The sequence below is a fragment of the Triticum dicoccoides genome, chromosome 2B, assembly GCF_002162155.2.
Source record: "Triticum dicoccoides isolate Atlit2015 ecotype Zavitan chromosome 2B, WEW_v2.0, whole genome shotgun sequence".
Classification (NCBI taxonomy): Eukaryota; Viridiplantae; Streptophyta; class Magnoliopsida; order Poales; family Poaceae; genus Triticum; species Triticum dicoccoides.
In genome coordinates, this window is record NC_041383.1 from 724,255,024 (window position 1) to 724,282,325 (window position 27,302).

General features: G+C 49.7%; 1 pseudogene; it reads right to left on the reverse strand.

The window, feature by feature from the left end:
* The window catches only part of LOC119361261, a 40,131-nt pseudogene extending 13,457 nt beyond the window's left edge, over positions 1-26,674 (reverse strand).
* Positions 26,675-27,302: the final 628 nt, after the last annotated feature.

The following is a 27,302-nucleotide window of genomic DNA, read 5'->3' on the forward strand; positions in this document are numbered from 1 at the left end:
GATGATATTTTCAAGTAACAAATTTGAACATATTTTAAAAAAAATTATTACTGTTTTTTATAAAAAAATATTACCGTTATGATTTAAACAAGTTTAAACATATTTAAACACAAATAAATATCAAACAAGATTTAAAATGCATAAAAAAATATTGGGGAGCCTGGGAATCGAACCCAGGACCTCCTGGTGTGTGTGCTGCATACTGACCACTCAGGCTAGTCGGCAGGTTCTGTTGTAGATAGGGTTAGGTGGTATATAACCTGACAAGTCGGGCTAGATTAAATTACTTATGGCGCACCCCTCGGTGGTGCGCCATTGCTATGGATGTACTTATGGAGCACCCCTGGGTGGTGCGCCATTGCTAAGCCTCCCCCCACACTAAAATCCCCAATCCCTCCCCTGCCTCATCTCACCCGCGCCTGACTACCACCGACCACCACTTCCCTCGTGCTCGCCGTCCCCGACCGTGCTCGCTTCCAACGCCCCCTCCTCGAGCCGAGTGCCACCTCCCTCACCGTCCCCCCTCCGCCCGCGCCCGCGCCCTCGCCGTCCCCCTCCCCCCGCGGCCCCGCCTGCGTCAACCTCCCTCCCGAGCGCGACAATTAGGGTTCCTAGCCGCCGCCGCCGCGCGCCCAGCCGGCCGAACCCTCTGTTGCCCCGCCTCCGGTACAGGACCCCAGCAGCGCCTCCCCCCATCAAGCAGCCGCTCCCACCAGCGGCGCCCCCTCCCTGGAGCAGGTGCTCCTGCCCAGCACGCTGCCGCCCGGAGCTACGCCGGCGACCAGTCCGTAGGTAGGTATCCCAACTCCTTCGTCCTTCCTCCCTCTTCCCTCATCCCCCCTCCCTCCTTCCTCTTGCATCCTCTGTTCAATTTTTTTCCTGATTTTTTTAGTGGATGAGTACTTGATGTAGATTCGATACTGTGGGAATATAATGATAGTTATTTCTTGCTTGCTGTGTGATTTTAGAGGATTGTGCTTGATAGGTGTTTGTGATATTGCCTCTAAGGGAAAATGTTTACAAATTGTAGGTTGAATATTTTTCATGAGCAAATGTTTTGGTTTAAACATGTTAGAAAATTGTAGATTAAGTTGTTTTATCTGCAATTTGAGAGAGCAGGAGCTTTGTGTTGGTTATACTGGCCGAAATTGGTTAACACATATCTTCCAGAGAGATCCCTGTTGTAGGATCTGAGCTCTCTCTTCTCTAAATTCAAGTAAGGCATGAGGAACAAGGGGGGAGATAGCTATTAGATCCATGTCTTAGTAGTGGTAAACAATCGTGTAGGTCAATTTTGACTCTGATCTTGAACTACAGGGTTGCAATGTTTTGGCATCAACACTTGTAAGAAAAGAAAAAGCAGGAGAATGAAGATTATATTAAAAAATGGTATTAGTAGTGGTAAACCAGCATATAATCCCTCCCAGGTAGTAACAATAACTTTATGCAGGAGAGTGAAAGAAGAAGCATAGGCTTAATTGAGCTGTGGAGTTCTTGTTACCTTGTCTGTCTGTCCTCGTTAGTTACATGTATCTCTCTGTTTGTGTTTCTGCGTAACAGGTTTGATCACGGTTGGAAAAAAATTGAGGCGTTTGTTGGCTCCAAGACAGTGATACAAGTATATACATGTGCTCTGCTTACTTGTTTGGTTTGCAATAGTGGTGAGCCTCCTCCACCCCCACCCGTTCCCCCCTCTGTCGCATGCACCCATCGCCCCCATCGGGTAAATTCTATTATGAAATAATTCCTACTGTTATTTAAAATATAAATGAAATGATTTCGAACACCAAGCAAGAGTTACGTTTCAAGTTGCTGAACCTTTTGATATAAGCTTGTGGAAGATTTAATTGATCATACAGAAAATGAAAAACGAAGGTCATACCGATCCTAGTTGGTATTATTTTCCTCAATTTTAAGTGTTGAATGAACACATAAAGAGAGTGCTAAGTGATTTCAATATATCAAGTTTCAGAATAATATACAGGATTGTTGGTTTTTAACCTTGGTTGCCATTGTTTCTATTTGTAACGGTCTGAAGAATGACTCATGCTGTTTGTGCTAACAATTTCTAAGTGAAAGCAACTAGTTGGAGTAGATTTGTGCACACAATAGTCCTTCCAAGACAATTTGCTTCCAAGGAGTAGTTTCAGTTTGATTGCAAGGAGTAGTTTCAGTAAAGTTTCAGCATGGTTTCAGTATAGTTTCAGCATGGTTTCAGTTTGCTTCCAAGGAGTTGTTCTCTGTCTGGTCCAATTCTGAAGAAATAAAAAGTGAATAGTTTGTTTGTTCCCTGTGTGGTCACTCTATTTTTTGAGTACTGGCATTAGTTATGTTTGTTAGCAGCAAGATATTTAAATGAAGCTTGTTCTTTTTCAACTGTTCAACTTATGCCATGAAACTGAATATAGTAGTTGAAAACCCTGTTTTTCTTCCTGATCGTGAAAATTTGAAGTCCTGTTTGTGTTTTGGTTTTGTTGGTTGACAATTATGTTTAGTTTTTCATGTCATGGGTGTTGTAAAATGTGCATGTGGTGAGTTGAGGCTCAGCATACAGCTTGTTTGGACTAACCAAGAAGACGAGGTATGTTGCTTGCCCAAGCTAAGTGACACGTACGCGCCAAGTTTTCAGTTATATAATTACCTGTTAGTGCTTAGTTAAACTGCATGATACGGCCATAGCAGATGGATGGTACTAGGTGTTGTTTTGTTTCTTGCCAATGTATTCAGAGAGCAGATGTGCCACTGCAGATTTCTTTTCTTGAAGGTAGCTCACATAAGTTCAGCTACACGTGAACAACTTGCTGCTATTAGATCTGGAATGGAAGCTCACATAAGTTGAGCTGATTTTTGTCCATATGAAAGCAGAGGACCGTATGGTCTGTGGCCTATTCATCCATATGAAAGTAGAGGCACATTGTGGTGCTAGTTTGCTGGGTTTTGTCTCCGACCATCGTGTCGTGATGAATTTGCAGGTACCCCGAGAGGCCCTTGAGTTTGCCGGAATGTTGATTAACTTCCGTTCCGGCAAATTCGGGTACTCCATATGTCCTATTTTCAGCAAAGCTCATGCTGAAATTTTCCGTGAATTTTAGCATGACTTTGCTAAAAATAGGACATATGGGGTACTTGCGACTAATTCATGAGCCGGGGTATCTTAGTACTTAATTAAGTAGGATCAACTGCCCCTTTATTCTTGCTGCATTAAACCATAGGTGGCAATAGAGCCAAGTGATTAGGCCCAACTTAGAATTCTCCTTAGCATCGATAAACCCTAGATGATAAACCCAACATAGGTGGCAATAGAGCCAAGTGATTAGTGCCAAGTGATTAGGCCCAACCTAGGGTGCCTCGGCATTGATAAACCCTAAATGAAGAAAACTTAACTTGGCTGCCCCGGATGCCTCGGTGTCGATGAGAACCTAAATGATGTATGCTTAGGCTTTTAGGGTGCCTCAGCGTCGACAAACCCTAAATGATGAAAGCGTAGGCTTTTAGGGTGCCTCAGTGTCGACAAACCCTAAATGATGAGACCATGATCTTGTTCCTTGACAATAACCAACTTTTTGGCCAAACTTTTTTCCTATTTAGAGCGAAACATGGCCTACAACGATGAGGCCAGTGGTTCGGGCGGCAAGTAATTCTAGGAGCTGTCCCAGGAGATGGAGGAACAACCTCACTGCTATGAGGACGCCGCGGATGACACCGATCCTGATTACACAACCCCTAGTGGCGTTGGGGATGACACCACTGATGGTGCCGCCGAGGATGCCACCACTGATGATGGCGGCGCACACACAGATGGCAGCCAACCGAAGAAGCAAAGGAAGGACCGGCGCCCGAATGCGCTCCGCACCCTCAAGGAGGAATGCACTCAAGTGGACTCCGACGGGAATCCAACGGAGCCCAAACATATAGTCAAGGGGTACTCGGTTCATCTTGGGTGCATTCTCCGGAGCACCGTCTCGATCAACACCGAGAACCTTAGGCATAAGGACCGAGGGAATTTGCGCAACCTCCTCTTCACAAAGCTGCACGAACGATACAAGTTCCCCACCGAATTTGAAAACACACACCTCTTAGGGAATAAAGTGAACAGTGCCGCCCTCACGAAGATGAGCACGGCCCTGTCTGCTTGGAGAAGCACGGTGAAGAGAATGATTGATAAAGGTGATAGTTATGAGAAGATCAAGGCGAAATATCCTTTGATGAGCGAAGATGAGTATAAGGAGTTCAAGATCAAGTGTGAGAGCAGTGCAACCTCCGAATCAAGTCAGTGGGGGAAAGAAATGCGGGAGTTGAACTTAGGGGAACACAAACTCTGTCCTGGCGGTTACAGAGTGGCGGAGCCTATATGGGACAAGGAGGATGCGGAGCGTGCCGAGCAAGGCCTACCGCCCCGCTTCGAGAAATACAGCGGTAACAAGCAGACCAGGAACTATGTCAGGGCCCGGTACAAGGAGGACCCGATAACAAAGGAGCTTACCACGGATCCGAAGACCAGGGCGCTTGAGCTTGTTCTGGTAAGGAACACACCCTCGCGTAATTAGCTCCATATGGTTGCACTCTAATTAATCCCCAATATTTCTAAATGGTTCATGTTCCTTTCGCAAGACACTGAAAGCAGTAGCGCGGGGTCGTCTCAGAGCTCCCCTTTCGACACCCCTTTAAATAGGGCATTGAACGTAATGAAAAACAAGGATAAGCTCACTAAGCCGACGTCAGCTGGTCGTGTGGCCGGCAAAGGCTTGTCCACAAAATGGGGGTCATACTATACCGCTGGTGTGCGGAAGGAGAAAAAGACCAGCTCGAAAAGCCAGACGCGCGAGGTTGAAGAACTCAAGGCACAAGTGGCGCGGATTCTGGAGCTTGTCCAAGAGCAAGTGGAACAACAACTGGGAACGAAGCTCAACGCCATGGTGCCTATGTTGATTCATGGGCTGACGACGTGGATTGCGGGCGGCCAATAGGGGCCTCCCCCGATTCCCAGCTTCACGGCCAGCAACTTGCACAGCGTGCAGGCGGCACCATTGGTGTCTCCGGCGGCGCCATTGGTGTCTCTGGCGGCGACGCCATTGGTGTCTCCGACGGAGGCAGTATTCGTGTCTCCGGCACCGGCACGGGCACTGGAGCTTAATGCACCCGGGTGTACGCCGGCCGGCACCTTGCCAGCAAGCGCCCCCTCCGTCAGTTGCACGCCCACCGTTGGCGGTGCCTCGACATTAGCCGAGCTCGACGGCATCACAGTAACTAAGCCTCTCGGCAGATGACTTCATCTCCTTGCCTTTGCCTGGGCATCCCTGACGCCCTGTACATGTTTTCGCAGGGCGCCGCCGATGTTCCTTGCACTCTTCTGCACTTCGTGGGCGCCGAGTTGGTCGATGTCGCCAAGGGCAGAATCGTTCAACCGGGCAACCACATGTTCCACGGTAATCCGATGGCACCCACAGTGTATAGGGTTGAAGTGGTTCGGGTGCTGCCAGGCTGCGACGAGCTGTTACCTTCGATTCGACCCGCTGGGGCCGATGAAGAAGATGAGATGACCCTCAGCGCCTGTGTAAACTGGCCCCTACTTTGGCCAAAGAGCCAGATTCGTTTGGGGGCGGGGGACACCACCCCACAGACAAGACCGCCAGTTGTGCCGGCGCCAAGCCACGCAAGAATGCCGCAACGCTACCGGACCTGCCAGACATCCCTATGGCACAGGATCCGGACAGCCCTATGGCACAGGATCCGGACGAAGACGACCACGACGACGGTACATTTACCAAAGTTGATAAGTACTTTGCCGAACATGGGTACGCTGACGAGTTCTGTGGGCCTCTTTCTCAAGAACCCAACCAAGACGACCGCGATCTAGCTGGTACGGCGGATAAATCTAATTGCAACAGGCGTCGTCTGGCGTTCAGTTCTCAGGACACGCCTCCAGCTCCCGCCTTCATTGAGCCTCAGATAGCTGAGGTGCGAAATATTATCAGCCCCAACACGCTCAAGAAGGCGGTCTGTGAGCAGAACTCGGTCCCATTACAGGAGATCAAGAACAAGGGACGGAAGCGAAAGACTAACAAGGGCGCCGGTGCGAGCCAGCCGGCACCGAGTTCGATCCGTGCTCAGGACGGGCCACCTTCACCTAAGGATATCTCGAGGAGGGTGCATGTGGCTGGTAGGGCGATGCTACCGCCAAATATGCTGAATGCTGCAACCGTTGCTATGCGGAGTCTGCACGATAGTGTTCTTTCTTTGGAGAAGCGGCATCTCAGAGAGAATGATGTGGCATACCCGGTTTTCGTGGCCAAGGTGCCAGAGGGCAAGGGTTTTGTGGATGGCGACATCGGGGGTACGATCGTCCTGTGGTTTGATGACATCTTTGCTATGTTTAACCTTCATTCGCTGCACTACACCTTCATTCGGCTGTTTTCGTTGAGTATGGAGATGCGGATTATTAGAGACAAGACCCCAGACACCATGATAGTCGACCCCTTCTACATGCGTGCCAAGCACTTGAGCAGCGCTGGGGACCGCCAAGTTGCGAGTTCACACCTTGAAGGAGTCATTCTGGCAAATCCAGATAAGGATAACTTCCTTGTGGCTTACTTTCCCGAGTAAGTCATCCCTTAACCGCCCCGTAACATATGATTTCTTAGATTTTGATCATTCTTTTTTTTCTAACATTCCGTGTTCTGTGCAGTGACGCACATTGCACACTCATCCTCTTAAGCCCGAAATATTCCATGGCCACGTATTTCGACCCGAACCGTAACTCCAAGATAGACTACACAAATGTCAAGAAAGTTCTTGATGATGTTCTCTCCGGCTACGCCAAATCTGGAGGCACCTTCACCTGGGTAGTTCGTAAGTACGGCAAGCACACCTTCTCACACAATACGAATTTCTGCTGCGTCAAGCAGCCGCCTGGCGGTCAGAAGGATGCCTACTACGCCCTCCATCACATGTGGGCGATCGTAAGGGACCATCATCAACTTCTGCTACCAGATAGTCTCAAAGATTGGGCCGCGAGGTTGTCGGCAACCCAGGACGTGGACCTCAGACAAGTATTCTTTCGCATCCAGTCGGAGTTTGCGGACATCATCCATCAAGATATCCTTCATACCTCGGGGCAGTTCTACCTCAGATATCAACCGTCCAACAATGAGATAGATGGAACGCTACAAATGCAGGGTGACAACGACCGCGATTTCATGACCATCACGACAGACGACGGCTTCATCCACGCTCCTGTCCGATGAGTCGAGTCGGAAGTAGTGATGTGTAGTTCTGAAACATTGATTGGCTCATGTAGTAATTAAACTTTAATGAATTCGTATGTCTCTTTGGTTTGGACAGTCATTCAACTTAGATGTAATCGATGCTATTTATTAGTAGGATCATGAATCGTGCTATTAATGTCTTGCTTTTCTCTTCCGATCCTTTTTTTAAATAACTTACATATTGCTTATGTATTGTCTGTTGTCTGTTGTTTGGCTTGTGCATAGAGATGTCGTCGTATGTCGTGTACAAGGGTAAGGTTCCCGAAGTCTACGATGACTGGGAGGAGTGTCGGAGACAGGTTCACCGTTTTAGCGGTAACAGTTACAAAGGGTACACCACTAGGGCGGAGGCCGAATCTAGATACGCCCGCTATCTAGCGGGAGAGAGGAGGGAGCGTTGGAGGAACCGGATGAAGACCAGTTTGTTTCATCGTGGTATCATGGCAATTCAACTCCTCGCTACGTTGACAACCGATCGCCACATTCTTAAGTCTGGAATTGTTGTCTACCTAGTGAACCTCGTCACCTGCTCCACTCCATCCCTCTAGAGGTATGCTTCGTCTCTCAGCTCGAGAGATGTTGCTATGTCACATTCCGGGAGTTAATCCTGAGTTGTTCGACCTTCGAGAAGACCGATCCTTCCAGAGTTTTCCTTTCCTCTTCTTGCCATGATTAGCTGGAATTCTCAGAGCAAGACGACAAGACAAAGATGGTGTTCAAATCAACGTTCATTTGAAGTGCAACCTGGATCGTGAAGATTGTACTAGTTTGCATTTCCCCTTCATCCTACCCTACGCTTGAATCTCGAGACGAGATTCTTGTTTAGTGGGGGTGAGTTGTCACATCCCTAGCTTCTGGTAATGCTCTAGGCTAGCTTCGTGTGTGCATCATGTTTAAATTCTGAAATTTGAACTGAGGGAAATTGGAAGCCTCAAAACCCTAAATAAAAGAAGGGCAAAAACCCTAAAATCTCATTCATTGCTCCAAAATGCTCTCCTTAGATGTTTAATATTTTTGGCAAGGGTTTTGATCCAAACCAAAAATGATGAACATTTTAAAAGGATTTATTTTTGGGACTTTGAATTTAAATCATTACTTATTTGCATTTGGGCATTTAAATACTATAAAATATTTTAAATGCTCAAATAATCCCAAACTGAAATGTTTACTGTAGGATATATTTCTAACAGTGGTCATGAGCAGTTGCATGATTTTTGGGATTGATTTAGTATTTTTAATAAAGCCTCAAAGCTGCAGAAAAAAATAGAAAACAATAAGTAAAAGACAGAGCAGAGAAAACTTACCCGACGCTTACCTGAGGCCCACCCACCTGGTGGCCCAGCAGAAGCCGGCCCAGCCCACCACTGCAGCCCTCCGTCGTCTTCCTCCCCTCGCCCCGAAGCAGCTGCGTGCTCGCACGCGCACGGCCGCGCGGCCACCTCCTGCTTGCCGACGAGCCCCTGGCCGCGTGGACGACTCCCGCAGGCCGTCCCGATCCCGCTGACCGTTTCGCTCACTCTCCCCCCTCGACCCTCCCTCCTCTGCTCCCTCTCTCCCGCCTGGACCGAACGGAGCCGCCGTCACCGACGAGCTCCCTCGCGGCCACAGCCACCCCCTCGCTCCCTCTCCACACCCCTGAGCTCCGTCCCGACCCCATGAAGCTCCACCACGACGCATGCAACGCCGGGTGCCCTGTAGCCACGCCATCACCGCCATCTTCATCGCCACGGCCGGCAATCGCCGCCGTTCGATTCGCCGCCGACAGGACGTCCCCGAGCCCACTTAGCGTCTCGTCCGACTCCCCGTGAGCTCCTCTTCTCTTCCCCTCACTCCCCGCACCTGATTTCGTCCCCTAGCTCCTTCTTCCACCACGGCCGAAGCTCGCCGCCGCCGTGCCTCGTCGTCGTCGTGGCCAGAGCCACTGGAGCTCCCACCTGAGTGCACCATCGTGCTCAGAACGTCTCCACGAGCCCGTTGCCTGCCGCAGCTCGCCCTCTCGTGCCCCCTAGTGGTCGCCTGTGTCTCACCCGAGCTCCGGCGGCCGCAACCGAGCTCGCCGCCGTCGACTCCGGCCACACCAGGCCCGGAGACCACGACCATCCGACGCGCCATCGCGCCAGCTCCCCGTAGAGCCAAAGGGCGCACCGAACGGTGCAGTATAGACGAAACCCGAGCCACCCCGGTGCGTCTCCGCCGCGTTTTGGGTCGTCGCCGGCGAAACTCCGGCGACTGCCGACGTGGCACGCTTAATTAGCGCTAATGATGCCCTAACCAACCCCCTAGGCCACTGACTGTGGGCCCCACCCCTGGTCAAACCTCAGTTAGCGCTGGGTTTGACCGGGATTAGCTCCTGTGTCACTGACGTGTGGCCCCCACACGTCAGGTTTGACCTGGGGCGCCCAGTTGACCCTGCTGACGTCACTGTGACGTGGGGCTGACGCAATAAGTATTTTCTGGATTTAAAAATAATCAGGAAATTCCAGAAAATAGCTAAAACTTCAATAAATCATAGAAATTCAACCGTAACTCCAAATTAAATAATTTATATATGAAAAATTATCAGAAAAATTCAAGGAATCCATCTGTACCATTTACATGCATGTTAGAACAACTTATCACTACTGTTTAGGGCAAATGAAGTGAATGACATTTAAATAACCACATATGGAGTTTGAATTTGAATCTTGGATTCAAACCAACTTCATTTAATCTGGTTTTAGATGCATTAGCCCAAAACACATTCATTTTGCCATGTCATGATCATGCATCATATTGTGCATTGCATTGATTGTGTTCCCTTCGATGTTGCCGGTATTTGTCCCCTCTCGATAGACGTGATACCGATGATGTGATCATTGACACTGATGAAGACTCAATGTTATCTTCAGAAGTGCTAGGCAAGCAAAACCCCCTTGTTCATTCCAATAAAATCCCACTCTCTCGCTCCTGCTCTCTTTTACTGCATTAGGACAACAATGATTTATTTGATACTTGCTGCGGTAGCTGAACCCTTTATCCTTTGCATGACCTGTCATTGCCACAGTAAATAGATGAAACCCACTAGCATGAGTAGGAGTTGTTTGAGCCCTGATGTGCCTACTCATTCATGCTTGTTTGTCATGCCTGCTACTGCTTAGAGTTGAGTCAGGTCTGATTCATCGGGGATGAATCAGAGGCGTGTGAACATGTCCCAATGTGTGTGAGCTAAGTGTGTGAACACGATTTGGTAAAGGTAGCGGTGAGAGGCCATGTAGGAGTACATGGTGGGTTGTCTCACTGCAGCCGTCCTCAGGAACTGAGTTCTATGTTTGTGATCCATGACCAGCTACTACCACACATTGGAATGCTTAAGTGCCCCTCTCGACTTATTAATCAACATGATCTCTGTCCAGGAGTTGCAACTAGTTTCTGGTGTTTGTAGGTAGTGTTAGTAGTCTACCAAGTGGCACCCGGTACAGGTGGGCTTGGGACAGACTAGGCACAGTGGCCCGGTGTACCAAGTGGCACCCGGTTGGTGGGCTTGGGAACCCTACACACATCGTTTGGGGCCGTAAGCGACACCCCGGCCGGATCTCCTTGCGTATGGAACCCGAATAGGCGATAAACCTGGACTAGAAACTTGTTCGGTTAGTCAGATCATGGCCGACTCCCTCGCCCGGCCTCCGCTTGAAGGTTGCCGAGGTACATGACGTGTACAAGGCGGTAAGTGGCGGGAGCGTGTGTGAAGAAGTACACCCCTGCAGGGTTAACATCATCTATTCAAATAGCCGGATTCCTCGGATATGGAAACTTGGACCCCTTGCATAGTTCATAGACAAGTGAAAGTGGATACTCTAAAATACGCAAGATAAGCGTGAGTGCTATGGATGGCGTTCTCGTAGGGAGACGGGAGCGGATCCATAGTGGTGTATTGGTTGGTGAATATGTGGACTCGTGTGCGCCACCTCAAAAGAGTTACCTGCAGTCGTAGTTCAGGATAGCCACCGAGTCAAAGCGGGCTTACTGCAGTCAACCCCTCCACCCCCTTGTTGATAATGATGCATATGTAGATAGTTCTGATGTAAGTCTTGCTGGGTACATTTGTACTCACGTCTGCCTATTTTATGTTTTGCAGAGAGACTTCAGTCTCACTAGTAGTTCCGCGTGGACTTCGACGTTTAGCTTGATACCTTAGCTACGATCTTGTGCCCTCGGCAGGATCTGATAGATAGTCAGGCTTTTCAGCCTTTTCCATTTATAGATGTCTGTACTCAGACATGATAGCTTCCGCTTGTGCTTTGATTTGTATGCTCTGATTGTTGGGTCATGAGACCCATGTTGTAATATCTCGCTCCTCGGAGCCTAATGAGTAAAATACTTGAGTCGTAGAGTCATGTTGTGATGCCATGTTGTATTTGCACATATCGAGCATATTGTGTGTATGTTATTGAAATGCTTGGTATGTGTGGGATCTGACCATCTAGTTGTTTATCTTTAGTAGCCTCTCTTACCGGGAAATGTCTCGTAGTGTTTCCACCGAGCCATGGTAGCTTGCTACTGCTCCGGAACACTTAGGCTGGCCGGCATGTGTCCTTCTTCGTTCCTGTGTCTGTCCCTTCAGGGAAATGTCACGCAATGAATACCGGAGTCCTGTTAGCCTGCTACAGCCCGGTTCACCGGAGTCCTGCTAGCCCAGTGCTACAGCCTGGATTCACTCGCTGATGACCGACACGTTCGATGCTGGGTCATGGATGCCTGTCCCTGTAAGTCTATGCCACTTTGGGTTTACGACTAGCCATGTCAGCCCGGGCTCCTTATCATATGGATGCTAGCGACACTGTCATATACGTGTGCCAAAAGGCGCAAACGGTCCCGGGCTAAGGTAAGGCGACACCCGTGGGAATACCGTGCGTGAGGCCGCAAAGTGATATGAGGTGTTACATGCTAGATCGATGTGGCATTGAGTGAGGGTCCTGACAGCGTTGGTATCAGAGCTTGACTGCCTGTAGGATTACCAAGCCAAACTGGTCGAAGTTGAGTCTAGAAATGCTTTAGTTATATAAGGGAATTGATTGTGGGATGGAACGTAAGGCTCTTTTTACTCCTTATACCTTATGCCCTTCTGATCTGAGTCATCTTATCTTTCCTACGGGGATTAAGAACTAGGCTATCTCTTCTTTCTATCAGGATCACATGTTGCTAGTCCGTAGACTTATAAGATTGTTGGATTTAAGCTTGAGTTCAGTTTCTACTACTTCTGTACGTTAACTGTTGATCTCGAAACCTTGATATTGTGTTTCTGAGTGGTTATGCCACCATTTTTGTGAATGTCTCAAATCTTTTCTGAGCATTTACAGCCGTTATGCTGTCCGAGTCATCCCAGGTTTCTAAATAGTCGGATGCATTTGCAAATCCCTTCCTCCTGTTTCCGACGTGCCTTTGGTCAGATTAATCACACAAATCAGTGAGTTGAGGTACTTTATTGCCTTGACATATATGTTGGAGCTAGTATTATGACCCTAGGTGTCTTAGGGGATCATCTCGTAATTTAGCCATGATTTGTGTTCCCAGTGTGATGATTCTGGCCATCATTCTCGAAAGCATCCCGTGATGCTACTTAGTAGTAGGTATTCTATTCTTGGGTTCTTGAACCCGAGATTCACTCTACTTACTTCATGTTGATAGTAATTGCTAGCGCCTTTAGGATATTAGTAACCTTTGCGTTAGTCCTTGAAGTCCGTGGTATCTTCTTCTTCCAGATACCATGAACTACGTATGGCAGAAGTTCCTCGTTGAACTGAAATATCACAACAGGATTATTCTTGAGGAGTTCTCCATTCATAAATCGCGACTCTGCCAGTTCTACCTTTCTGCATGGGTTATCCGGAAGAAATATGTTGAACTTGGTTCGACATACTAATCTATGCATCCACAACTCAGAAAATTATATGTTCCTTTGAGTTGTTCTCTTTAGTTGCATTCTGACCCTCGTCTATCAATTGATAGTCAAGAGTATGCGTGCGTTCGTTTATCGATGCCTATTACTCTTGTGGTCCGTCAAGCCATTCTATCGCAGAATGACTAGGAGAAACAAACTCCAGTACCTCTTCCATATCCAGGATTGGGTCAAAGAAGTTGTGCTCCGCAGATCAAGTTACAATCCAGCTTCTGGTCTGCTCTACCCTGAAGTATTACCTTCTTTATGACAGGAATTTCATGAGAATTGCACCACCTTTTGTGAATTCTTGACATAGTGATACTTCTCGCCATCCTTTCTCATTCCTCGGTTCCGTGTTGTTGCAGCCGGAGTGCCGACAAGTGAATCATGGTGTGTGAAATCAATACTCCCAGCAACCTCGTTGCTTGGTAGCTAAAGGATAATAATTTCATCCTTAGCGTGTTGGTTTTTGAATCACCATTCTAAGATTGATCGTGCTACCTAGTCCTTATCTCCTGGTGCACTCTTTGATTGATGAGTAGGATTTTGTCAAGTCCTCGCTCATTTGATCATATCATCTTGCCCTGAAAAGCAAGATTGTTCTCGAGCTTAGTAACATATCGGTGGTTCGTGATTTCCGAAGACCTTCTCGGAAGTATTACCAGGTTGTCACCTGACCGCTATGTTGAGCTCGTGATCAAGTTGGTTTCTTGTGAACCACCTTCTCTCCAAGAATCGGTGTTAGATATCCCTGAGCTAGTTGGTTAAGCTAAACGACAACTTGGAGGGTTGGAAGATAAAAGCTTGCCTGACTTAGTTCGTTCCAAAGGGATATTCTTGTGTAGTGTGTGTTGAAGAAAGATGATATCTTCATCGATTGGTCCCTGTGATCAGTTGCTGCACCTACTGTCTTATCAATTCTTTGATTTGAGTGTGGGCTATCGTCAAATCAAGTCAGAACCAACGATGTTCGTAATGTTGTCTTACTCGTGGTTGATCCCTCGAGCATACACCATTATATCTTTTGGGTCTGACCAATGCTATCACCGTGTTCACCCGATGGTGGAAGTCCAGTGATATGGAAATTCCGATGAGTTGTTGTTGAGCCCATTGACAACATTCTTGTCTCCTCCATGATGTTGTTGAACATTAAGTTAGTGTTGGAAACTTTTGAAAGCATTTTCTTCATGCTAGCTCATGAAGTACTTGTTTGATGAAAGGAGTGACTTCCTTTGATTCACGTGCATTTTGATGTAAGTTGCCGTCGTGAATTCGAGAAAGTTTGTTTTTGCTCCTTTGGAATCATCCCAAGTCGGTCATGCACGTGCGAAGAATTCTGTGGTCTATTAGACTGATCATCTTCATTCCATATGTATATCCTAGCACACCAAGCCACTGATTGACTTGTTCAAGGAAAAGAAGTCTATGCTTGGGATCTAATCCATGGACTTGCGTAAAGACTTCGATATCCTCGATGATGGCTCCCAACCAGAACTCGGTAGTGTTTTATTGTAAGACTACCATGTGGGCATGCTTGTCTGGAACAACGTGTTCACATGTTTGTAGCAGAACCAGCTCATGTTTTGGAGCTTGCTATCGTAGTTCATTTCCTGAGAATCTCGCAACGTCATCTCGTCGATTTGTGTTGCAAACTTTCATTTTTCTTCCTAGACTCGATGAGTCTGGAATATCCTGACACCAACCAGATCTGAGTCTCAGGCAGATATGATGGTTGGAATATTTCCCAAGAACTATAATATTGGTCCCTTGATAACCGGTAAGGTGGATGTCGTGGCCAACACACCCAGCCGGAAGACCTATTATTGTAGTATCTTGTTTGAGGAAGTTGGCCACCTCCCCATAAGGATTTCGTAGGATTTACCTCCGTAATTGTTCCTTATGGATTCTATTGCTCCCGAAGTCCGACCTTTACTTGATGTTCTAGTTAGCAAACCATATCCATGAATGGGTTATACTAGCACGTCAAGGAGAACATTAGAAGCGGAGTGCTAAATGTCTCTCGGTCGATCATCCAGATTTTGTTTCCTTGGCCTCGCTAGGGTGAAATCTGAGTTGATGTTATCTTCCTATGCATCTGCATCGTCCATCGTTGTTCATCATGGTGGTATGTTGTGTTGCCAGGATTCTTGACACGGATGTTGGTAAAACCTTGATGAATATGGAAATGCTCAAGTTCTTGAGAGCACGCATAAGCGCTAGGTGTAATCATCGGCACTAACTGGGTTTGCTCTCAGTTTCCTCGGCAATGCTATGATCTTTTCAAACAGTGAATTCACTCTCTGTTGTTGGGTTTTTCCCCAGTTACCAGAATCATTCCCAGCATTTGCATTTTGTTCCTAGCTTGCACCGCCAATGTGCCATTCTACCATGGGTCTCTTCCATCTCCGGTGATAAGAAAATTCATCCATTGCGTTGTCTTCAACAAGGTAATCCACATCATCCAAGTCCGAGTATGCCATTCTACCGACCCCCGCCAATCGATTGCTGTGATTTGCCTTCGGCTGATATAGAGAGTCTCAATGATCTCTATACCAAAGGTAATTCTTTTTGCCACTTAAGATAATAATCTACGAATCACCCTTCTCCATGATGTTTCGTCGTGGTATCATGGCAATTCAACTCCTCGCTACGTTGACAACCGATCGCCACATTCTTAAGTCTGGAATTGTTGTCTACCTAGTGAACCTCGTCACCTGCTCCACTCCATCCCTCTAGAGGTATGCTTCGTCTCTCAGCTCGAGAGATGTTGCTATGTCACATTCCGGGAGTTAATCCTGAGTTGTTCGACCTTCGAGAAGACCGATCCTTCCAGAGTTTTCCTTTCCTCTTCTTGCCATGATTAGCTGGAATTCTCAGAGCAAGACGACAAGACAAAGATGGTGTTCAAATCAACGTTCATTTGAAGTGCAACCTGGATCGTGAAGATTGTACTAGTTTGCATTTCCCCTTCATCCTACCCTACGCTTGAATCTCGAGACGAGATTCTTGTTTAGTGGGGGTGAGTTGTCACATCCCTAGCTTCTGGTAATGCTCTAGGCTAGCTTCGTGTGTGCATCATGTTTAAATTCTGAAATTTGAACTGAGGGAAATTGGAAGCCTCAAAACCCTAAATAAAAGAAGGGCAAAAACCCTAAAATCTCATTCATTGCTCCAAAATGCTCTCCTTAGATGTTTAATATTTTTGGCAAGGGTTTTGATCCAAACCAAAAATGATGAACATTTTAAAAGGATTTATTTTTGGGACTTTGAATTTAAATCATTACTTATTTGCATTTGGGCATTTAAATACTATAAAATATTTTAAATGCTCAAATAATCCCAAACTGAAATGTTTACTGTAGGATATATTTCTAACAGTGGTCATGAGCAGTTGCATGATTTTTGGGATTGATTTAGTATTTTTAATAAAGCCTCAAAGCTGCAGAAAAAAATAGAAAACAATAAGTAAAAGACAGAGCAGAGAAAACTTACCCGACGCTTACCTGAGGCCCACCCACCTGGTGGCCCAGCAGAAGCCGGCCCAGCCCACCACTGCAGCCCTCCGTCGTCTTCCTCCCCTCGCCCCGAAGCAGCTGCGTGCTCGCACGCGCACGGCCGCGCGGCCACCTCCTGCTTGCCGACGAGCCCCTGGCCGCGTGGACGACTCCCGCAGGCCGTCCCGATCCCGCTGACCGTTTCGCTCACTCTCCCCCCTCGACCCTCCCTCCTCTGCTCCCTCTCTCCCGCCTGGACCGAACGGAGCCGCCGTCACCGACGAGCTCCCTCGCGGCCACAGCCACCCCCTCGCTCCCTCTCCACACCCCTGAGCTCCGTCCCGACCCCATGAAGCTCCACCACGACGCATGCAACGCCGGGTGCCCTGTAGCCACGCCATCACCGCCATCTTCATCGCCACGGCCGGCAATCGCCGCCGTTCGATTCGCCGCCGACAGGACGTCCCCGAGCCCACTTAGCGTCTCGTCCGACTCCCCGTGAGCTCCTCTTCTCTTCCCCTCACTCCCCGCACCTGATTTCGTCCCCTAGCTCCTTCTTCCACCACGGCCGAAGCTCGCCGCCGCCGTGCCTCGTCGCCGTCGTGGCCAGAGCCACTGGAGCTCCCACCTGAGTGCACCATCGTGCTCAGAACGTCTCCACGAGCCCGTTGCCTGCCGCAGCTCGCCCTCTCGTGCCCCCTAGTGGTCGCCTGTGTCTCACCCGAGCTCCGACGGCCGCAACCGAGCTCGCCGCCGTCGACTCCGGCCACCCCAGGCCCGGAGACCACGACCATCCGACGCGCCATCGCGCCAGCTCCCCGTAGAGCCAAAGGGCGCACCGAACGGTGCAGTATAGACGAAACCCGAGCCACCTCGGTGCGTCTCCGCCGCGTTTTTGGTCATCGCCGGCGAAACTCCGGCGACTGCCGACGTGGCACGCTTAATTAGCGCTAATGACGCCCTAACCAACCCCCTAGGCCACTGACTGTGGGCCCCACCCCTTGTCAAACCTCAGTTAGCGCTGGGTTTGACCGGGATTAGCTCCTGTGTCACTGACGTGTGGCCCCCACACGTCAGGTTTGACCTGGGGCGCCCAGTTGACCCTGCTGACGTCACTGTGACGTGGGGCTGACGCAATAAGTATTTTCTGGATTTAAAAATAATCAGGAAATTCCAGAAAATAGCTAAAACTTCAATAAATCATAGAAATTCAACCGTAACTCCAAATTAAATAATTTATATATGAAAAATTATCAGACAAATTCAAGGAATCCATCTGTACCATTTACATGCATGTTAGAACAACTTATCACTACTGTTTAGGGCAAATGAAGTGAATGACATTTAAATAACCACATATGGAGTTTGAATTTGAATCTTGGATTCAAACCAACTTCATTTAATCTGGTTTTAGATGCATTAGCCCAAAACACATTCATTTTGCCATGTCATGATCATGCATCATATTGTGCATTGCATTGATTGTGTTCCCTTCGGTGTTGCCGGTATTTGTCCCCTCTCGATAGACGTGATGCCGATGATGTGATCGTTGACACTGATGAAGACTCAATGTTATCTTCAGAAGTGCCAGGCAAGCAAAACCCCCTTGTTCATTCCGATAAAATCCCACTCTCTCGCTCCTGCTCTCTTTTACTGCATTAGGACAACAACGATTTATTTGATACTTGCTGCAGTAGCTGAACCCTTTATCCTTTGCATGACCTGTCATTGCCACAGTAAATAGATGAAACCCACTAGCATGAGTAGGAGTTGTTTGAGCCCTGATGTGCCTACTCATTCATGCTTGTTTGTCATGCCTGCTACTGCTTAGAGTTGAGTCAGGTCTGATTCATCGGGGATGAATCAGAGGCGTGTGAACATGTCCCAATGTGTGTGAGCTAAGTGTGTGAACACGATTTGGTAAAGGTAGCGGTGAGAGGCCATGTAGGAGTACATGCTGGGTTGTCTCATTGCAGCCGTCCTCAGGAACTACCACACATTGGAATGCTTAAGTGCCCCTCTCGACTTATTAATCAACATGATCTCTGTCCAGGAGTTGCAACTAGTTTCTGGTGTTTGTAGGTAGTGTTAGTAGTCTACCAAGTGGCACCCGGTACAGGTGGGCTTGGGACAGACTAGGCACAGTGGCCCGGTGTACCAAGTGGCACCCGGTTGGTGGGCTTGGGAACCCTGCACACATCGTTTGGGGCCGTAAGCGACACCCCGGCCGGATCTCCTTGCGGATGGAACCCGAATAGGCGATAAACCTGGACTAGAGACTTGTTCGGTTAGTCAGGTCGTGGCCGACTCCCTCGCCCGGCCTCCGCTTGAAGGTTGCCGAGGTACATGACGTGTACAGGGCGGTAAGTGGCGGGAGCGTGTGTGAAGAAGTACACCCCTGCAGGGTTAACATCATCTATTCGAATAGCCGGATTCCTCGGATATGGAAACTTGGACCCCTTGCATAGTTCATAGACAAGTGAAAGTGGATACTCTAAAATACGCAAGATAAGCGTGAGTGCTATGGATGGCGTTCTCGTAGGGAGACGAGAGCGGATCCATAGTGGTGTATTGGTTGGTGAATATGTGGACTCGTGTGCGCCACCTCAAAAGAGTTACCTGCAGTCGTAGTTCAGGATAGCCACCGAGTCAAAGCGGGCTTGCTGCAGTCAACCCCTCCACCCCCTTGTTGATAATGATGCATATGTAGATAGTTCTGATGTAAGTCTTGCTGGGTACATTTGTACTCACGTCTGCCTATTTTATGTTTTGCAGAGAGACTTCAGTCTCACTAGTAGTTCCGCGTGGACTTCGACGTTTAGCTTGATACCTCAGCTACGATCTTGTGCCCTCGGCAGGATCTGATAGATAGTCAGGATTTTCAGCCTTTTCCATTTATAGATGTCTGTACTCAGACATGATAGCTTCCGCTTGTGCTTTGATTTGTATGCTCTGATTGTTGGGTCATGAGACCCATGTTGTAATATCTCGCTCCTCGGAGCCTAATGAGTAAAATACTTGAGTCGTAGAGTCATGTTGTGATGCCATGTTGTATTTGCACATATCGAGCATATTGTGTGTATGTTATTGAAATGCTTGGTATGTGTGGGATCTGACCATCTAGTTGTTTATCTTTAGTAGCCTCTCTTACCGGGAAATGTCTCCTAGTATTTCCACCGAGCCATGGTAGCTTGCTACTGCTCCGGAACAGTTAGGCTGGCCGGCATGTGTCCTTCTTCGTTCCTGTGTCTGTCCCTTCGGGGAAATGTCACGCGATGAATACCGGAGTCCTGTTAGCCTACTACAGCCCGGTTCACCGGAGTCCTGCTAGCCCAGTGCTACAGCCTGGATTCACTCGCTGATGACCGACACGTTCGATGCTGGGTCATGGATGCCTGTCCCTATAAGTCTGTGCCACTTTGGGTTTACGACTAGCCATGTCAGCCCGGGCTCCTTATCATATGGATGCTAGCGACACTGTCATATACGTGTGCCAAAAGGCGCAAACGGTCCTGGGCTAAGGTAAGGCGACACCCGTGGGAATACCGTGCGTGAGGCCGCAAAGTGATATGAGGTGTTACATGCTAGATCGATGTGGCATTGAGTCAGGGTCCTGACAATATGGCCAATATCATCTTGCGCCTTTGATCTCCATCTTGAGGCACGGCATGATCACCTTCGTCACTGGCATGACACCATGATCTCCATCATCGTGTCTTCATGAAGTTGTCTCGCCAACTATTACTTCTACTACTATGGCTAACGATTTAGCAATAAAGTAAAGTAACTACATGGCGTTATTCAATGACAAGCAGGTCATACAATAAATTAAGACAACTCCTATGGCTCCTGCCGGTTGTCATACTCATCGACGTGCAAGTCGTGATTCCTATTACAAGAACATGATCAATCTCATACATCACATATCATTCATCACATTCTTTTGGGCCATATCACATCACATAGCATACCCTGCAAAAACAAGTTAGATGTCCTCTAATTGTTGTTGCGTGTTTTACATGGCTGCTATGGGTTTCTAGAAAGAATGTTTCTTACCTAAGCAAAAGCCACAACGGTGATATGCCAATTGCTATTTACCCTTCATAAGGACCCTTTTCATCGAATCTGATCCGACTAAAGTGGGAGAGACTGGCACCCGCTAGCCACCTTTATGCAACAAGTGCATGTCAGTTGGTGGAACCTGTCTCACATAAGCGTACGTGTAAGGTCGCTCCGGGCCGCTTCATCCCACAATACCGCCGAAACAAGATAGGACAAGTAACGGTAAGCAAATTGAACAAACCAACACCCACAACTACTTGTGTTGTACTCGTGCATAGAATCTACGCAATAGACCTAGCTCATGATGCCACTGTTGGGGAACGTAGCAGAAATTCAAAATTTTCTACGCATCACCAAGATCAATCTATGGAGATTCTAGCAACAAGAGAGAGAGGAGTGTATCTTCATACCCTTGAAGATCGCGATGCGGAAGCGTTACAAGAACGCGGATGATGGAGTCGTACTCGCAGCGATTCAAATCGCGGAAGATCCGATCTAGCACCGAACGGATGGCGCCTCCGCGTTCAACACACGTACAGCCCGGGGACGTCTCCTCCTTCTTGATCCAGCAAGGGGATAGGAGAAGTTGAGGGAGAACTCCGCAGCACGACGACATGGTGGTGGTGGAGCTCGTGGTTCTCCGGCAGAGCTTCGCTAAGCACTACGGAGGAGGAGGAAGTGTTGGAGGAGGGAGGGATGCGCCAGGGGAAGGGTGTGCCTGCCCTCCCACCCCCTCACTATATATAGGGGGAAGAGGAGAGAGGGGGCCGGCCCCTCTAGATGGATCTAGAGGAGGGGGCGGCGGCCAGGGGAAACCCTAGATGGGTTTAGGCGCCCCCACCCCCTAGGAAACTTGCCGCCCAAGACGGGAGGGGTGGCTGCCCTAGGGGAGGCGGCCCAACCTCTCCAGGTTACGTGAGATGGGGTGGGAGGGGCGCTCAGCCCCTTAGTGGGCAGATGTGCCCCCTCCACTTGGCCCATAAGGCCCCCCAACGCTTGCCGAGGCCTCCGAAACCCCTTTCGGACACGCTGGTCATCACCTGGTACCCCCGGAACAATTCCAGACTCCAATACCCTTCGTCCAATATACCAAACCTCACTTCCAGACCATTCTGGAGATCCTCGTCATGTCCAGGATCTCATCCGGGACTCCGAACAACCTTCGGCAACCACATACTATTTCCCATAACAACTCTAGCGTCACCGAACCTTAAGTGTGTAGACCCTACGGGTTCGGGAACCATGCAGACATGACCGAGACGTTCTCCAGCCAATAACCAACAGCGGGATCTGGATACCCATGTTGGCTCCCACATGTTCCACGATGATCTCATCGGATGAACCAAGATGTCGGGGATTCAATCAATCCCATATACAATTCCCTTTGTCAATCGGTATGTTACTTGCCCGAGATTCGATCGTGGTATTCCAATACCTCGTTCAATATCGTTCCCGGCAAGACACTTTACTCGTTCTGTAATGCATGATCCCATGACTAACTACTTAGTCACATTGAGCTCATTATGATGATGCATTACCGAGTGGGCCCAGAGATACCTCTCCATCATACGGAGTGACAAATCCGAGTCTCGATTCATGCAAACCCAACAGACACTTTCGGAGATACCTGTAGTGCACCTTTATAGCCACCCAGTTACATTGTGACGTTTGATACACCCAAAGCATTCCTATAGTATCCGGGAGTTCCACAATCTCATGGTCTAAGGAAATGATACTTGACATCAGAAAAGCTTTTAGCAAACGAACTACACGATCTTGTGCTATGCTTCGGATTGGGTCTTGTCCATCACATCATTCTCCTAATGATGTGATCCCGTTATCAATGACATCTAATGTCCATGGTCAGGAAACCATAACCATCTATTGAGCAACGAGCTAGTCAACTAGAGGCTCACTAGGGACATGTTGTGGTCTATGTATTCACACATGTATTATGGTTTCCATTTAATACAATTATAGCATGAACAATAGACAATTATCATGAACAAGGAAATATAATAATAACCATTTTATTACTGCCTCTAGGGCATATTTCCAACAGTCCACCCGCTCTACGGCGCCCCCAACACCGGGCTCTACGACCATACCACCCCTGCATGGGACCAGGGCGCACTCATCCACGCCCTGAACTCCATGACGATGCAATAGCAGCAGCAGTCGCCGCCAACCGCAAATTGGTACCTCGATACAGGGGCGGCCTCTCATATGGCCTCCTCGTCCGGTATGCTCTCCTCCTCCTTTCCCCATACTCCATCTCGCATTGTTGTCGGGGACGGGACCACGTTTGCGACCACGCACACCGGCCACACCACCATCCCAACCTCAGCCTCGCCTATCTCTCTCCGCAATGTTCTTGTCTCACCACACCTCATTAGAAATCTAATCTCTGTGAAAGCTTTAGCTCGTGATAACCATTTAAATGTTGAATTTGATGATTTCGGTTTCTCTGTCAAGGATCGAAGAACGAAGAGGGTGATCCTCCGCTGTAACTCGGACGATGAAGAGCTCTACACCATGTCATCCACCCCCACATCCCGTGATCACCCCATGCTCACCGTCACCACCCGCGATCTGTGGCACCAGCGTCTTGGCCATCTCGGTGGAGACGCCCTTGGCCGCACTCCTCGTCTCACGGGCGTCGACTCCGACCACTCCGCCTCTGGTGTTTGTCATGCGTGTCAGCTAGGGAAGAGCACTAGGCTCCCGTTCGGTTCATCTGGACATGTAGCTTTCTTTCCGTTTCAGTTAGTGCACTGTGATGTATGGACCTCTCCTGTGTAGAGCAACTCCAGTTGCCAATACAATCTACTTATCCTAGAGGACTACAGTCACTTTGCCTGGACTTTCCCCTTACAACAAAAATCTGATGTTCTTCCCATGATCCACATGTTCTTCGCCTTCGCACACACTCAATTCAACCTACCCATACTCGTTGTCCAAACGGACAACGGTAAGGAGTTTGAGAATGCCTCCTCATGCGCTCTCTTCTCCTCGCTCGGCGCCCAGCTATGCATGTCCTGCCCTTACACATCACCACAGAACGGGCGGGCGGAGCGCGCGCTCCACACTCTCAATGACATCACGCGCTCGCTCCTCATCCATGCCCACATACCATACTCCTACTGGGCCGAAGCACTTAAAACTGCCACATTCCTCCTCAACCGACGGCCATGCCGTCCTTGAAACGACCACTCGCCGTTCTTCCTGCTCTACGGTGCTCACCCCCACCACACCTCGCTGCGCGTGTTTGGTTGTCTGTGCTACCCGAATCTCACCACCACAACCCCACACAAGCTAGCCCCACGCTCAGCGACGTGCGTCTTCCTCGGGTACTCGCACGAGCACAAGGGATACTGGTGTGTCAACCGTACCACTGGGCGTGTGGTGACCTCGCGGCATGTCGTCTTCGACGAGGGCACGTTCCCTTTCCACACCATGACGAGCGGCCACACCAAGCCAGAGTCGTCCCTTCTCGACGAACTGACAACCCTTCCCTTCGTTCCCCAACAACCCCGGACCGCTTTTCCATCACGCTCCTCTAACCCCCCTACCATGGACACATCCACGCCGACGCCTGCACCCGCTGCCATGGCAGCCCTCACGCTGTCTCCTCCATGAACCGCTACTACACACGAACCCACACCAGCCGCCCCCGCGCCCACGACACCCGAACCCGTGTCGATCAACTCCGCTCCCACAACACTCGATCTCGTGGACTCGGCAGCAACTTCTGTCACCAGTACCTCCACTGCCTCGCCACCAACCTCACCGCCGCCTCGCCGCCGTGCCTTTCCCATCTCAACCCACCCCATGCAGACGTGCACGCAAGCCGGGAAGTTCCTAGCCAACCCCAAGTATCACCAGAGTCTCACCACCTCGACCACACCTGACATATCCCCGATCCCAAAAACCGTGCGTGCCGCCTTGCGCGATCCTTGTTGGTTGGCTGCGATGGAGGTGGAGTACAGGGCCCTCATGGAGAACAAGACCCGGAGGCTCGTACCGCGGCCACGCGGTGCCAACATTGTCACTGGCAAGTGGCTGTTTCGGCACAAGCTCAAGGCCGACGGCACGCTCGAACGCTACAAGGCTAGATGGGTGGTTCGCGGCTTCTCCCAATGCCCCGGTGTCGACTTCGATGAGACCTTCTAACCAGTCGTCAAGGCGGCCACGATCCGTGTTGTCCTCACCGTTGCAGCGTCCCGCCGATGGCCCGTGCATCAAATGGACGTCAACAATGCCTTCCTGCATGGCCACTTGATGGAGCAGGTGTACTTCCAACAACCAGCTGGCTTCATTAACGAGACTCGCCCCGACCATGTCTGCCTGCTCGATCGCTCCCTCTACGGCTTGAAACAAGCGCTGCGCGCCTGGTTTGCGCGCTTTGCGGCGTTCGCCCGCAGCATCGGCTTCATCACCTCTCGGGCGGACCCGTCCCTATTCGTGCTCCACAACGACGACGACGCCGCCTACCTGCTCCTCTATGTCGACAACATAATTCTCGCTGCTTCGTCGACCGTGCTTCTTCACCAACTCTAGCGCCGGCTCTCGACTGAGTTCTCTATGAAAGATCTCGGTCCACTTCACTACTTCCTCGGCATCACCGTCACACGCACGGCCGACGGGTTCTTCCTCTCCCAACGGAAGTACGCCGAGGAGCTGCTTGAGCGCGCCAACATGCAAGCCTGCAGGCCGATCTCAACTCCTGTCGACACCCGCTCGAAGCTCTCTGGGACGGATGGCGCGCCGGTGCCTGACGCTGTGGAGTACCGCAGCCTTGTTGGCGCACTCCAGTACATGACCATGACGCGCCCAAACATTGCCTATGCAGTCCAACAATGCTGCCTGGTGATGCATGATTCGCGTGTCCCACACTTGGCACTGGTGAAGCGGATACTGCGCTATCTTCGGGGCACCACCACCCATGGACTGTGTCTGCAACCAGCTGCCTCCCTCGACCTCGTTGCCTACTTCGACGCCGACTGGGCCGGGTGTCCGGACACGCGATGTTCCACTTCTGGCTATGCCGTCTACCTCGGTGATGCTCTGGTGTCCTGGTCTTCCAAACGCTAGGCCACCGTGTCCCGGTCGAGTGCGGAAGCCGAGTATCGCGCCGTCGCCAACGCCGTCGCCGAGAGTTGCTGGATACGACAACTTCTCGCCGAGCTAGCGACTCCTCTGCGCAAGGCCAACATTGTCTTCTGCGACAACATATCCTCCATCTACATGGCTGCCAACCCTGTGAACCATCGCTGGACCAAGCACATCGAGCTTGATATGCACTTCGTCCGGGAGAAAGTGGCCCTCGGTGAGCTGCGCGTCCTGCATGTGCGAATGAGCCAACAGTTCGCTGATGTTCTTACCAAGGGGCTGCCCATGCCGGCGTTCGAGGAATTTCGGTCCAGTTTGTGCATCAGGCCACCCGACGCTCAAACTGCGGCGGGGTGTTAGCAGTTAGCTAGTCTGTCTCTCACTTCTCTTCCCCGTGCGCACGTACTGCATGTGATCACCCACGATCCATGCACGTAGCCACGACCTGGCGCTCCGTGCTCCTGTTGTAACCTGAGCTATATATAGGAGTGTATAGATCGGAGAGCACCCAAGGTGCAATCTTCTTTTCCCATAGCATTCTACAATTGGCCCCGGAGAGACCAAGCTCGGCGAGAAAGGCGAGGACGGCGTCGGGATTGGAGGGGGACTTGAGGTGGGAGAGCTTGGTGGAGGCCTTGAGCGCCTACGCTTGGGTGAGGCCGCAGGTGGAGACGAGGTAGTCCTCCACGGCGAAGCTAGGGTTTGGGAAAATGCGGGGGAGGGGCGGGGGCAGCGGGCGCGGCGGCGGAGAGGAGGCGGTGTAGAGGAGAGATGGAGGGAGAAGAGAGGAGCTGGGCGAGGACGCCGCGACAGAGCCGGAGCATGGCGGCGGCGGCGCCGGCAGCGAGGGAATGGAGCGATGCGGAGGAGAGAGTGGTGAGGGTTTGCGTTGGTGCGGTGTCTGTTCCAACCTTGAGGATGACCAACTGACCCCATGGGCTGGGCTGGGCTAAGTTAGACTAGAGAGACCCATTTAGATCGCTCAAATTCCCCCAAAGAAAAGAACCACCCAAGCAAAAAAAGTTACTCGTCTAGATGATCTTGCGAGGGTTACTCAAAAAGAAAAAGGAAAAGTTCTTGTGAGCATAGTTTTAAAAACTAGACCGGACTGGTGGTCCGACCGGACAAACCGGAACCGGCACCTTTCTCGTTTTTTTAAGGTGTACCAGTTATTTAGTAAAAAAAGGAAAATGTTCAAAAATAATAATTGCATCAACAAGGAATCCAATACCTAAACTTGAGGCAAGACATGCTAAAGGCTCAATACCCAACTAGGCTAATGACAGTTTGTGATTTATTAATGGTTTACATCTAATATTATGTGTATTCTTTTAATGTGAGGTCAAAATTTGGTAAGTTACCTTAAAACATTCTGATCTTTTGTCGCAAATGGACCGATGAACCAGCTGTTCGACCAGTAAAAACCTAAACCGACAGCCTCGCCGATTCGGT